The sequence below is a fragment of the Zea mays genome, chromosome 4 (genome assembly GCF_902167145.1).
Source record: "Zea mays cultivar B73 chromosome 4, Zm-B73-REFERENCE-NAM-5.0, whole genome shotgun sequence".
Lineage (NCBI taxonomy): Eukaryota > Viridiplantae > Streptophyta > Magnoliopsida > Poales > Poaceae > Zea > Zea mays.
Genome location: NC_050099.1, coordinates 73,630,827 through 73,645,029, shown reverse-complemented (window position 1 = coordinate 73,645,029; position 14,203 = coordinate 73,630,827). Strand labels below are relative to the sequence as shown.

The window sequence follows — 14,203 nt, the reverse complement described above, 5'->3', positions numbered from 1 at the left end:
CCGAAAGAACTAATCAAATTCTTGAAGACATGTTGAGAGCCTGTGCGTTGCAGGATCAGTCCGGATGGGACAAGAGATTGCCTTATGCAGAGTTTTCCTATAACAACAGTTACCAGGCCAGTTTGAAGATGTCACCATTTTAGGCACTCTATGGGAGGAGTTGTAGAACTCCGTTGCAATGGGATCAGCCTGGAGAAAAGCAGGTGTTTGGGCCAGACATTTTGCTTGAAGCCGAAGAGAACATCAGGATGGTTCGAGAGAATCTGAAGATAGCGCAATCGAGACAGCGAAGCTATGCAGACACAAGAAGAAGAGAGCTGAGTTTCGAAGTCGGAGACTTTGTCTATCTGAAAGTGTCACCGATCAGAGGAGTCAGAAGGTTCGGAGTCAAAGGCAAGCTAGCACCCCGCTACATTGGTCCGTACCAAATTCTCTCAAGGCGTGGAGAAGTGGCCTATCAGCTCAGTCTGCCAAAGAATTTGTCTGCTATGCATGATGTCTTTCATGTGTCTCAGTTGAAGAAGTGCTTGCGTGTGCCAGAAGAGCAGTTGCCAGTGGAAGGTCTTGAAGTCCAGGAGGACTTGACTTACGTTGAGAAGCCAGTGCAAATCCTTGAGGTTGCAGACAGAGTCACCCGAAGGAAGACCATCAGGATGTGCAAAGTTAGGTGGAATCACCATTCAGAGGAAGAAGCAACCTGGGAGCGTGAAGATGATCTGATGGCTAAATACCCAGAGCACTTTGCTAGCCAACCCTGAATCTCGAGGGCGAGATTCTTTTAAGGGGGATAGGTTTGTAACGCCCTGAATTTGGGGGTAGATTTTTTTCTTCTTTTCCCTCACCAAATTCAGGCGTTACCCTTTCCTTTTCCCTTTTCTTCTCGCTAAACCTTGATCTTTTCCAAAGTATAGCGGGATTCGGCTTGAGGTCCCATGTAAAGCAAAACCCTAAAATATTTTATTTTGTGTGATGCACCATGCCGGACCATGCATACCTTTTGATTGTTTAAAAATGTGAATGCATTCATTTAGAGGAAATAGATTTTAGAAAAAGAAAACCTTTTCCTTCTCCTCTTCCCCCCTCCTTCCCCATTTTCGGCCCAGCCGCCCCCCCTCCTGTAACACCCCTGGTGTTACATTAACTAAAACTCTGACATGTCATCATAAGCATTTGCATTATCTTGTTTGATATACCTAGAATGCATTCACTAGGTCAAAAAAATTCAATGAATGTGGTGTTGTGTATTAGAGTACAAGACTCAGATTAAGAACTTTGCTTAAGACATGGGAAGAAAAGTCGTCTCTTGAGCAAGTAATAAGTTGGCTTGGAATTTAAAGTATTAAAGGTAAGACTTAGGACCTAGAGCAACTTTGTTTTCAAAGGGAGATCAAGTGGAAGGAACACTTGAGCTGAAGGGTCAACTTAGAAACCTTAATGTGAGGGTTGAAAGTTTGTTTGCAATTATGTGTAAGCAAACAACTCCTAAACCAAGGATACTTTGGATCTGAGTTATATATACCAAAGTTGGATTTGAGACTAAGGAGTAACTTTTCTTTAAAAGAATGGAGAAATTCACAAAGGTTTAGTTTTGGAGTTCCTGAAAATCGCAGCAACTAGGCAATTTTAGTCCTTTGTAACTTTTGATCTAGAACCATTTTGAAGATGATCATTATAACAAAGTTATAGAGCTATATGAGGAGTATAAGTTTGGTGAAGTCATATAGCTCTAAAACTATTTGGAACTTTGAGTAAAACTGGTCCAAAGTAAAGCTGTCAAAAATTGTGGATTTCAGACTTAGTGAAATTCAGATTCTGAATTTCAGCAATTGGAGCAAACTTTGGGCTATTGTAGTTTGGAATCCAAGAGGTTTTGGTTATTGATCACTATACCAAACATGTAGAGGAACTATAGGAGTATAAACTTTATTAAGCAATTGTCCCCTATAAACATTTGAAAGCCAGGCAAAAGAGTGGTTTAAAGTGGTGCTGCTGTGTTTCTGAATTTTCAGATTGGTGACTTAGTGGTTCAGAGCTAAAACTCTGAAAAACAGCCAATGATGCTCTGTTTGGAGCTCAGTTGTGATTAATATATATGGTTTTAGACCAAGAGTTGTATATCAAAATGGAAGACCATATATAGGAGAACAAATTTCTTTAAGTGAGTTTGGTTTGGTGCTACACAGAAAAAGGAGTAAAAGTGGCTCAAAATTGGACTGTCAGGCTGGTTCCAACTGCTTTGGGTTCAGTCTCTGAAACCTGAATTTCAGTATATGATGCTTAATTTGGAGCTGTTTTGTGATCAATATGAGTAGTTTTAGACTATAGTTTCTATAGCAAAGTTGGAGAACAGATATAGATGGACAAGTTTCATGCAAGGAGATGGTCCTGTTGTTATGTAAAGATGGAGAGAGAATGGAGCTGCAAAGTCCTCTGTCAGAAATAGTGAGGGCTGTTCAGTTAAGCTGAGACCGAGTGTTTGGCTGTTTCTGCTATAATTTGGAACACCACAACTTCAATTCTGAGTAGTTTCAGCTTTGGAGTGTTGTACCAAAGTGGAATAGCTATGGTTGGAGAATAAGGCTTGTTAAGGGAGATGGGTCTGTTGTCCTATGGAATTGTGAGTAAAATGCTCTCTAATATGCCTTGTCAGACTTAAAGGGTTGCATTTGGGTTCAGCTCTCTGAAGAAGAGTTTCAGAGTGTGTGCTTGGCTTTGGAACCTTATAGTTTGTGATCCATGTGTTTCTAGCAGTGGAATGCTGTAGTGGGTTGAAGAGCTATAGTCAATGAGCAAGTTTCCTATGATTAAATTAAGGTGTTGCTACAGGGAAAATGTAAGGGAATGACCTTGAAAGGCCCCTGTCAGTCCAGCTAAGCAACAGTAATTCGTTTAGGACTGAAGACAGTTTCTGAAGAAGATTATCTCCTCTCCCTGCTGGTTTCTTTGGATGTTTGGGTAGAGATAAGGTCGAAGTCCAGAGCCAGGGATCTAGTGGCCTCAGATCTACTAAAAAAATATCCAAATTTTGACCTATTTTGTGAGCAGTGAATGAGAGGGGGTCCTCATCTAATGAATCTTTAATGGGGTATGCTGGACAGCAGCAGTTCTAGTGGCTTCATCCCTTTAGAAATATCAGTTTGGATCCATTTAAGTCTGCACACACTAGAATTCTTATCTGTTGGTTTACTGTCTACAGAAAGGGACAAATCAGATATTTGGCTGCTAGAAGTGACCAAGTTCAGTTTTTCTTGCCGTGACCAACTTTGGAATAGGATGAAGATTGGGATGGAGTGCTGGCAGGGGTATTCAGATTTGTTCATCACTGAAATATCACCTGTGCAAATATCCAGAACAGTGCCATCCTATCTTCACCTCCCTCCCTTGCCCTGGATAATCTTCACCCTGCAGCACCGGCGTGGGCTTCCTTGAGTAAGCCACGACTGCACCCCATGCACATAGTTATCCCCCCTGTAAACTCAAGAATCCAGTCCCTTGATATTTTCCCTGCCTATATAAAGAGCAACAGGGTGAGGGAAAGAAAGCAGAAGCCAGTGCAGTGATCCGTGCCTCGATCATCAACCGTAGTGAGTAGCTTCAGTCAGCAGTATTGCTCTTCCTTCCCCAAATCATACCCTGGACGCGCCCAATTCCATCGATCAAGGCACTGAATGTGTCTGGTGACCACACCTGCAGATCTTCCACTTTACCGTGGCCAGGTATGCTCAGAAAGTTTCTCACCCGTGTGGCTTGTGTTCCATGATCTGTATTGGTCAGTGAAGCTGATCAAGTGGTTTGTTCAAGCTCTACCGCCATACGTTGAGTAGAACACGGTCGCGCCGTCGCGGTCGGGCACCGAGGACAGCCTCGGTGTGGACCGTATTAACCGCGCCATTCCCGAGCGATTGCGCGCGCGCACCGTAGACTTAAGTGGTCTCTAAAGCTCCCTGGCCCGTTTGTTTGAACACTACCGTGCGGTGATCGGGGAATAGAGTTCGTCGGATCCAGTGCTCCGCCGTCGCTGCCGATAAATGGGTTGTGGAGTTCTCATGGATCGATTGAGCCCATACCCGAGTTCACTGCGATTCGGGGTTCGCGTGGGTACCATCGCCGTCGCCGGTGTTGCGCCACCATGGCCGAGCTGGCGCTGGGTCGCCGGAGTTCGTACGGGCGATGTCGGGGCCGAGTGCTTGTAAATAAGTGGAAGCCAAGGGGTTTTAGCGAGGATGTCAGAGACACAAGCAACAGTGGTTGGGAGCTCTGATTGTTTTAACCAGAGCGCAAGGTCCTTTGTGCAAGCTGGCCAAAGCGGGCGCGGGCTCCCGGGTTTGCGCCAGCTTTGCCTGGTTGTTGGACCACGCCAGCGGTTTGGGCCCAACACTGTTAGTAGTTTTTCCTTTTCTTTTTCCAATCAGCTTTAGAAATCCATAGAAAATTTCTGAAAAATGGTAAAAATGTCAAACCAATTTTGTCAGATTCCTAATTTTCCATAGAATTTAATAAAAATAGTTTTATGATTTTTAGATCAAATAGGGAATTTTGGAGTATTTAAAATAGCATAAAACCTTGTGTCTGGATTTTTAGAAAATCAATAATAATTCCAAAAATGCCCAAACTTTTTATATGAGCTTAAAATAATATTTAGAAGCCTTGGGTAGGATTTGGTTTGATTTGGACCTTGTTTGATAACTAGAACCCAAAACCCTACCCCCTACCCTTTGAACTCCTTTACTAACTCCGGAAACCCTAAGTTCTCGGAGTTCCGTGAAGGAATGTTGTATTCAAAACTTAGTTAATAAACCTTTATTATCTATGCACTCTCATAAGCATTACATGGCATTCATTCTTATTTATATACCTATATGGTTATATTTAGAAAACGAAGAAGAGAGTGAAGTGACTGAAGAGAAGACACCACCACCTTTGGATTCTCAGGCAGGGACTTGGCTCTACTTCGACATCTGCGGATCCGAGCCTGACTCACCTGTGAACGAAGGCAAGCCCCGGTGCATGCAACCCCTTTCCTTGTGTTTTAAATACTTTTCGCACACTTTAAGTCTAGTGAAATGTGCATTAGGTTCATAGGAGTTGCTTGGAACCCTTTAATGCATTGATTTCCTTGATATCCATACCTTTATAGATACTTCTGTGAAGTATCAAAATATGATTTACAAAAATGCTTAGCCTTGCTTAGACCTTGTGGATAGAGGTTGTCCTCAGTCTAACCCGGGAGAGGATGGCTTCTACCTGCAAGAATATTTTCATTTGGAGCAATAGTGGGATCTTACTGCAAAGTTCCCTGTGATGCTCTTTCATCCTAAGGAACAGACACAATCCTAAGGATGGAAATACTTAAATTGAGACTTGGGTTAGGAACAGGTGATGTTCTACCCAGGTTGGTTAAGGATTAATGCGTATGTAGGCGTGCTGACCGAGGACCCTTTAACTGGTCACATGCCTCGTCATGGGTAAGCCTTGCCTCGGGCAGACTAAGGCCAGAATAAGATAACACGAAATGGGCGTGGAGCGGTGGCGAGAGTAGCGTGTACCCTCCGTGGCAAGAGGCTGGACGGTGGTGTATCTGTGCTCTCGGTTTGCGTGAACCTGATCTGGTCTTAAGAACCCCGGTGGCGGGTTGACATATGCAAGGGTTAAGTGCTACATATGTCGTGTGATTGGAGATCCTCAGCTGAGTATAATCGATTCGGATCGCCGTACCTTCGCGGTTATGAAGACTTGGTCACTTCCCTGCAACCTAAAGTCAGGATGTGAACACTATGGATAAAAATAATGTTGTATTGATGAGATGTTGAAATTAGACTAGATGCAAATAGAGTCTATTAATACTTAATATGGCGTTAAAAGATTGAAAGTAAGGACTCACTTTAGTAAGCTACTTCTGCAAAAGTATAAGTTGATTTTTGCTAAAGCCTCTCCTTGACTCCTATTTACCCAGCATACCCTTGAGAGTGTTTTCCTTAGTCGGGTAAGACTTGCTGAGTAATTCCATACTCAGGGTTTATCCCTTTGTTGTTTTTAGGTGAGGAAGCGACAAATTTTTGTTGCTTTTGCTCCAAGGTGGTACCAAATGAAGAAAAACAAGAGTGAAGATGCGGGAGGACGTGGTCCTCCATAAGAACCTTTGTTTGATAGTTATCGGGAGGAGTTTTTGCCTCCCCTGGTATGTGTAATAATACTACCCTGCACTCGTTTTATAACTCTGGTCTGTAATAAATAACTTGATCTTACTTTCTAAATAAATGTAAGTTTATATAATTGCTTCCGCATTTCTATATCTCCGATGTTCTGTAATGTCTGCAAGACGGGTGAAACGTTCCTGGTAAGGTAAGGAAAGATACCGAGCTTGTCAAGTGACTTAGGAACATCTACAGGGTGTCTGATGTCTGTTAGACAAGGACAACTATAGGTGGGCCTAATTACTTGGGAGGTTCCGTCACAGCTGGTATCGGAGCGTAGCCCTTCTTTGCAGATATTATGAGACATCTTCAAAAGGATTTTCAAAAGTCTTCCCTAAAAACTCTTTTCTCTTCTTACCTAAGTATTCTGAAGAGTCTATCTTAAAGACCAGATAGAAAGAGTGCAATGTATAGAAGGTTGAATCAACTAAGGTTGATTCTGTAATTATACATGCATCTTTCTAAGAACTATGCTAATAAAAGATTTCCCCTTAGAGAAATGCTGTCACGCACTATTCTTAGAGGACAACCATGGTATGAGTAGTAGTGCGTATTCCAGAACGTGCTAGAAAACCATCTTGGCCACATTGGATGTTCCATGCTAAAGGAATGGCTCCTTGGGAAGGAGCTCAGGTAACTGCCTTAGAGGTGTTGAACAACATCGTGGTTAAGTGAAACAGAACACCTCCCCTACCTTGTAAGAGAAATTAGGAAATAAGTCAGTGACACGTTTCCTTTTCCATTACTAAGCCTAGACTTTTAAATCTCGGGACGAGATTTCTTTTTAGGGGGGAAGACTGTAACACCCCTGGTGTTACATTAACTAAAACTCTGACATGTCATCATAAGCATTTGCATTATCTTGTTTGATATACCTAGAATGCATTCACTAGGTCAAAAAAATTCAATGAATGTGGTGTTGTGTATTAGAGTACAGGACTCAGATTAAGAACTTTGCTTAAGACATGGGAAGAAAAGTCGTCTCTTGAGCAAGTAATAAGTTGGCTTGGAATTTAAAGTATTAAAGGTAAGACTTAGGACCTAGAGCAACTTTGTTTTCAAAGGGAGATCAAGTGGAAGGAACACTTGAGCTGAAGGGTCAACTTAGAAACCTTAATGTGAGGGTTGAAAGTTTGTTTGCAATTATGTGTAAGCAAACAACTCCTAAACCAAGGATACTTTGGATCTGAGTTATATATACCAAAGTTGGATTTGAGACTAAGGAGTAACTTTTCTTTAAAAGAATGGAGAAATTCACAAAGGTTTAGTTTTGGAGTTCCTGAAAATCGCAGCAACTAGGCAATTTTAGTCCTTTGTAACTTTTGATCTAGAACCATTTTGAAGATGATCATTATAACAAAGTTATAGAGCTATATGAGGAGTATAAGTTTGGTGAAGTCATATAGCTCTAAAACTATTTGGAACTTTGAGTAAAACTGGTCCAAAGTAAAGCTGTCAAAAATTGTGGATTTCAGACTTAGTGAAATTCAGATTCTGAATTTCATCAATTGGAGCAAACTTTGGGCTATTGTAGTTTGGAATCCAAGAGGTTTTGGTTATTGATCACTATACCAAACTTGTAGAGGAACTATAGGAGTATAAACTTTATTAAGCAATTGTCCCCTATAAACATTTGAAAGCCAGGCAAAAGAGTGGTTTAAAGTGGTGCTGCTGTGTTTCTGAATTTTCAGATTGGTGACTTAGTGGTTCAGAGCTGAAACTCTGAAAAACAGCCAATGATGCTCTATTTGGAGCTCAGTTGTGATTAATATATATGGTTTTAGACCAAGAGTTGTATATCAAAATGGAAGACCATATATAGGAGAACAAATTTCTTTAAGTGAGTTTGGTTTGGTGCTACACAGAAAAAGGAGTAAAAGTGGCTCAAAATTGGACTGTCAGGCTGGTTCCAACTGCTTTGGGTTCAGTCTCTGAAACCTGAATTTCAGTATATGATGCTTAATTTGGAGCTGTTTTGTGATAAATATGAGTGGTTTTAGACTATAGTTTCTATAGCAAAGTTGGAGAACAGATATAGATGGACAAGTTTCATGCAAGGAGATGGTCCTGTTGTTATGTAAAGATGGAGAGAGAATGGAGCTGCAAAGTCCTCTGTCAGAAATAGTGAGGGCTGTTCAGTTAAGCTGAGACCAAGTGTTTGGCTGTTTCTGCTATAATTTGGAACACCACAACTTCAATTCTGAGTAGTTTCAGCTTTGGAGTGTTGTACCAAAGTGGAATACCTATGGTTGGAGAATAAGGCTTGTTAAGGGAGATGGGTCTGTTGTCATATGGAATTGTGAGTAAAATGCTCTCTAATATGCCTTGTCAGACTTAAAGGGTTGCATTTGGGTTCAGCTCTCTGAAGAAGAGTTTCAGAGTGTGTGCTTGGCTTTGGAACCTTATAGTTTGTGATCCATGTGTTTCTAGCAGTGGAATGCTGTAGTGGGTTGAAGAGCTATAGTCAATGAGCAAGTTTCCTATGATTAAATTAAGGTGTTGCTACATGGAAAATGTAAGGGAATGACCTTGAAAGGCCCCTGTCAGTCCAGCTAAGCAACAGTAATTCGTTTAGGACTGAAGACAGTTTCTGAAGAAGATTATCTCCTCTCCCTGCTGGTTTCTTTGGATGTTTGGGTAGAGATAAGGTCGAAGTCCAGAGCCAGGGATCTAGTGGCCTCAGATCTACTAAAAAAATATCCAAATTTTGACCTATTTTGTGAGCAGTGAATGAGAGGGGGTCCTCATCTAATGAATCTTTAATGGGGTATGCTGGACAGCAGCAGTTCTAGTGGCTTCATCCCTTTAGAAATATCAGTTTGGATCCATTTAAGTCTGCACACACTAGAATTCTTATCTGTTGGTTTACTGTCTACAGAAAGGGACAAATCAGATATTTGGCTGCTAGAAGTGACCAAGTTCAGTTTTTCTTGCCGTGACCAACTTTGGAATAGGATGAAGATTGGGATGGAGTGTTGGCAGGGGTATTCAGATTTGTTCATCACTGAAATATCACCTGTGCAAATATCCAGAACAGTGCCATCCTATCTTCACCTCCCTCCCTTGCCCTGGATAATCTTCACCCTGCAGCACCGGCGTGGGCTTCCTTGAGTAAGCCACGACTGCACCCCATGCACATAGTTATCCCCCCTGTAAACTCAAGAATCCAGTCCCTTGATCTTTTCCCTGCCTATATAAAGAGCAACAGGGTGAGGGAAAGAAAGCAGAAGCCAGTGCAGTGATCCGTGCCTCGATCATCAACCATAGTGAGTAGCTTCAGTCAGCAGTATTGCTCTTCCTTCCCCAAATCATACCCTGGACGCGCCCAATTCCATCGATCAAGGCACTGAATGTGTCTGGTGACCACACCTGCAGATCTTCCACTTTACCGTGGCCAGGTATGCTCAGAAAGTTTCTCACCCGTGTGGCTTGTGTTCCATGATCTGTATTGGTCAGTGAAGCTGATCAAGTGGTTTGTTCAAGCTCTACCGCCATACGTTGAGTAGAACACGGTCGCGCCGTCGCGGTCGGGCGCCGAGGACAGCCTCGGTGTGGACCGTATTAACCGCGCCATTCCCGAGCGATTGCGCGCGCGCACCGTAGACTTAAGTGGTCTCTAAAGCTCCCTGGCCCGTTTGTTTGAACACTACCGTGCGGTGATCGGGGAATAGAGTTCGTCGGATCCAGTGCTCCGCCGTCGCTGCCGATAAATGGGTTGTGGAGTTCTCATGGATCGATTGAGCCCATACCCGAGTTCACTGCGATTCGGGGTTCGCGTGGGTACCATCGCCGTCGCCGGTGTTGCGCCACCATGGCCGAGCTGGCGCTGGGTCGCCGGAGTTCGTACGGGCGATGTCGGGGCCGAGTGCTTGTAAATAAGTGGAAGCCAAGGGGTTTTAGCGAGGATGTCAGAGACACAAGCAACAGTGGCTGGGAGCTCTGATTGTTTTAACCAGAGCGCAAGGTCCTTTGTGCAAGCTGGCCAAAGCGGGCGCGGGCTCCCGGGTTTGGGCCAGCTTTGCCTGGTTGTTGGACCACACCAGCGGTTTGGGCCCAACACTGTTAGTAGTTTTTCCTTTTCTTTTTCCAATCAGCTTTAGAAATCCATAGAAAATTTCTGAAAAATGGTAAAAATGTCAAACCAATTTTGTCAGATTCCTAATTTTCCATAGAATTTAATAAAAATAGTTTTATGATTTTTAGATCAAATAGGGAATTTTGGAGTATTTAAAATAGCCTAAAACCTTGTGTCTTGATTTTTAGAAAATCAATAATAATTCCAAAAATGCCCAAACTTTTTATATGAGCTTAAAATAATATTTAGAAGCCTTGGGTAGGATTTGGTTTGATTTGGACCTTGTTTGATAACTAGAACCCAAAACCCTACCCCCTACCCTTTGAACTCCTTTACTAACTCCGGAAACCCTAAGTTCTCGGAGTTCCGTGAAGGAATGTTGTATTCAAAACTTAGTTAATAAACCTTTATTATCTATGCACTCTCATAAGCATTACATGGCATTCATTCTTATATATATACCTATATGGTTATATTTAGAAAACGAAGAAGAGAGTAAAGTGACTGAAGAGAAGACACCACCACCTTTGGAATCTCAGGCAGGGACTTGGCTCTACTTCGACATCTGCGGATCCGAGCCTGACTCACCTGTGAACAAAGGCAAGCCCCGGTGCATGCAACCCCTTTCCTTGTGTTTTAAATACTTTTCGCACACTTTAAGTCTAGTGAAATGTGCATTAGGTTCATAGGAGTTGCTTGGAACCCTTTAATGCATTGCTTTCCTTGATATCCATACCTTTATAGATACTTCTGTGAAGTATCAAAATATGATTTACAAAAATGCTTAGCCTTGCTTAGACCTTGTGGATAGAGGTTGTCCTCAGTCTAACCCGGGAGAGGATGGCTTCTACCTGCAAGAATATTTTCATTTGGAGCAATAGTGGGATCTTACTGCAAAGTTCCCTGTGATGCTCTTTCATCCTAAGGAACAGACACAATCCTAAGGATGGAAATACTTAAATTGAGACTTGGGTTAGGAACAGGTGATGTTCTACCCAGGTTGGTTAAGGATTAATGCGTATGTAGGCGTGCTGACCGAGGACCCTTTAACTGGTCACATGCCTCGTCATGGGTAAGCCTTGCCTCGGGCAGACTAAGGCCAGAATAAGATAACACGAAATGGCGCATGGAGCGGTGGCGAGAGTAGCGTGTACCCTCCGTGGCAAGAGGCTGGACGGTGGTGTATCTGTGCTCTCGGTTTGCGTGAACCTGATCTGGTCTTAAGAACCCCGGTGGCGGGTTGACATATGCAAGGGTTAAGTGCTACATATGTCGTGTGATTGGAGATCCTCAGCTGAGTATAATCGATTCGGATCGTCGTACCTTCGCGGTTATGAAGACTTGGTCACTTCCCTGCAACCTAAAGTCAGGATGTGAACACTATGGATAAAAATAATGTTGTATTGATGAGATGTTGAAATTAGACTAGATGCAAATAGAGTCTATTAATACTTAATATGGCGTTAAAAGATTGAAAGTAAGGACTCACTTTAGTAAGCTACTTCTGCAAAAGTATAAGTTGATTTTTGCTAAAGCCTCTCCTTGACTCCTATTTACCCAGCATACCCTTGAGAGTCTTTTCCTTAGTCGGGTAAGACTTGCTGAGTAATTCCATACTCAGGGTTTATCCCTTTGTTGTTTTTAGGTGAGGAAGCGACAAATTTTTGTTGCTTTTGCTCCAAGGTGGTACCAAATGAAGAAAAACAAGAGTGAAGATGCGGGAGGACGTGGTCCTCCATAAGAACCTTTGTTTGATAGTTATCGGGAGGAGTTTTTGCCTCCCCTGGTATGTGTAATAATACTACCCTGCACTCGTTTTATAACTCTGGTCTGTAATAAATAACTTGATCTTACTTTCTAAATAAATGTAAGTTTATATAATTGCTTCCGCATTTCTATATCTCCGATGTTCTGTAATGTCTGCAAGACGGGTGAAACGTTCCTGGTAAGGTAAGGAAAGATACCGAGCTTGTCAAGTGACTTAGGAACATCTACAGGGTGTCTGATGTCTGTTAGACAAGGACAACTATAGGTGGGCCTAATTACTTGGGAGGTTCCGTCACACCTCCCCCCCCCCCCCCCCCCCGCGTGGGCCTCGCGGCGGCCCAGCCGCCCCCCCTTCCCTTCCCGTCGTGGGCCGCCTAGCGGCCCAGCCGCGCGCCCCCCTCCCCCTTTGGGCCCAACCGTTCCCCCTCCCCTTTTCTTTTTCCAATAATCCCCTCCCCGCGGGCCCCGCTTGTCATCCCCTCTCTCTCTCTCCCTCACCCTAACCCTAGCCGCCGTCGCCCCCGTCCCGCCCCCGCGCCGCCTCCCCGGCGCCGCCGCCGCGCCGCCCTCCCCTCCGGTGAGGTTTCTCCCTCCCCCCTCCCTCCTCTCCTCCCCTCCCTCCTCCTTCCCTCCCGCCGGCGTCCCCCGCCCCCCGCGCCATGGGCGCGCCCGCCTCGGCCCCGGCGAGCTCGGCCGCTCTGGCAAGCTCGGCCTCGGCCCCGGCCCCGACCGCCCCGACCTCACCCGCGCCCGGCCGACTCCGCGCCTGGTCGCCCTCGACCGCCCCGCGCTCGGCCGCCCGCTCGGCCGCCCTCCCCGCGCCGCCCTCGGCCGTCCCCGGCCCGGCCGCCCCGGCCTCACCCGCGCCTGGTCGCCCTCAGCCGCCCCGCGCTCGGTCGCCCGCTCGGCCGCCCTCCCCGCGCCGCTCTCCGGCGAGCTCGGCTCGGCCGCCTGGCCTCGCCCCGCCCGCCCCCCCGGCGAGCCCGCGCCGGCCCCGCCCCTCGCCGCGCCCCGGCTGCCCCCGCGCGAGCCCTGCTCGGCCCCTCGCGTCCGGCCGCCCCGTCTGCCGGCGAGCTCGGCCGCCTCCCGGCGAGCTCGGCCGCCCCCCCCCCCCCCCCCCCCCCCCCGTCGCGCTCGGCCGCCCCGTGCCCCGGCTCGGTCGCGCCCGCCTCGGCCCCGTGCCATCCCGGCCCCGGCCGTGCCTCCCGCCCCGCCCGTGCGCCATGCTCGCCCGCCCGCCCCGGCGTGCCTTGCTCGTGTCGTGACGGCCCCGGCGTGGCCTCGAGCTCGGCCCAGCGTGCCTTTAGCGCGCGGCTTTGAGCTCGGCTAGCGCTCGGCCCCGACGTGCGCACGGCTAGTTCGTGGCGTGTGCGTGCGGTCTCGCGCGCGTGCTCTCGTAGTGCACGTGCCTTGGCACGACCCGTCGTGCCCCGTCTACCCCCAGACGCCCCGTCTACCCCCCCCCCCCGTCCTACGTGCACTAATCACATGTTTATATTAATAAGATAGGAGTCTCAATTTGGAAATTGGTCACGTTAGTTAATTTGTATAGCTAATTGTCTAACTCATTCAATGTTAATCTACTAAAAGTGGTCACGTTTACATTAGTGCATGTAGCTAATTCTTTTGTTAGAAACAATTGGAATTAGAACACGTGACGTCTAGTTATTCATCAACCCATAGTGCGTCTCGGGCATAAGCTTTAACTCTCGCGAGACCTTTTCTCATTTCTTTCTAATCATGGTAAGTTCATTATCGTATGTGATATTCTATGCATATTTACTTCATTTGTTCTCTTGTATGGTGTACTTTTTGTTCCCTAATTTGAATGGATGGATGTATGTATGCTTGCAATCGCATAGAGAACGATCCGATCGAAGAGCCCGAGGAACTCGCAGGAGAAGCCCCTGAGCAGCAGTCGGTTGGTGGAGGCAAGTGTCCCTTGACCTATCTCTGTCCTATTCATTCTTTAATTCACCTCCCGCTTTACACATTTATAATTAAGGATTGACTAGCTTTTGTTATCCATGTCCTTGTTTACCTATTTGGGTTGGATTATTATTGTTTAGCTTTATGCTATTGCTCAAACTCTAATCAATGAACATGATGAGATTATCTATGATACGCTGTTTTCCCCTCTCTTATTATGATGTTATACTTGTGGTCT

The 14,203-nt window shown here is 45.5% G+C and overlaps 1 long non-coding RNA gene across 5 annotated transcripts; it reads left to right on the top strand.

The window, feature by feature from the left end:
- Nucleotides 1-2,627: 2,627 nt before the first annotated feature.
- LOC118476919 (uncharacterized) lies at nucleotides 2,628-13,941 on the top strand. 5 transcript variants are annotated; one of them, XR_004857761.1, is made up of 4 exons: nucleotides 2,628-3,429; nucleotides 3,519-3,716; nucleotides 4,874-9,592; nucleotides 10,750-12,333. It is a non-coding gene; the product is annotated as an uncharacterized lncRNA (long non-coding RNA). The 5 variants fall into 5 exon arrangements; XR_004857758.1 differs by having other exon boundaries at nucleotides 2,628-3,716; nucleotides 4,874-9,305; nucleotides 9,395-9,592; XR_004857760.1 differs by lacking the exon at nucleotides 10,750-12,333 and adding an exon at nucleotides 13,899-13,941 and having other exon boundaries at nucleotides 2,628-3,716.
- Nucleotides 13,942-14,203: the final 262 nt, after the last annotated feature.